The sequence below is a fragment of the Lipophrys pholis genome (assembly GCF_963383615.2).
Source record: "Lipophrys pholis genome assembly, chromosome: 2".
Taxonomy (NCBI): Eukaryota; Metazoa; Chordata; class Actinopteri; order Blenniiformes; family Blenniidae; genus Lipophrys; species Lipophrys pholis.
In genome coordinates, this window is record NC_137636.1 from 22562188 (window position 1) to 22562427 (window position 240).

Consider the following 240-nt stretch of genomic DNA (forward strand, 5'->3'; position numbering starts at 1 on the left):
TTATACATCATATATTGTTTCTGAGCATTGATATCATCCTTGTTGCAGTTATTATGTAACATATACTGAAAATAGGCATTATTCATTTCATTAAATTAAAAAAGTATACTGATTTAGCAATATAGCATGATTTCATGTCAAAAAAGTATAAGAAAAAAAAGACATCCTGGTAATTACTTTTGTTTATTTAATTTCTCCTGTCTTATTGGAATCCAATCATGTTTACTAGATTAAATCAGC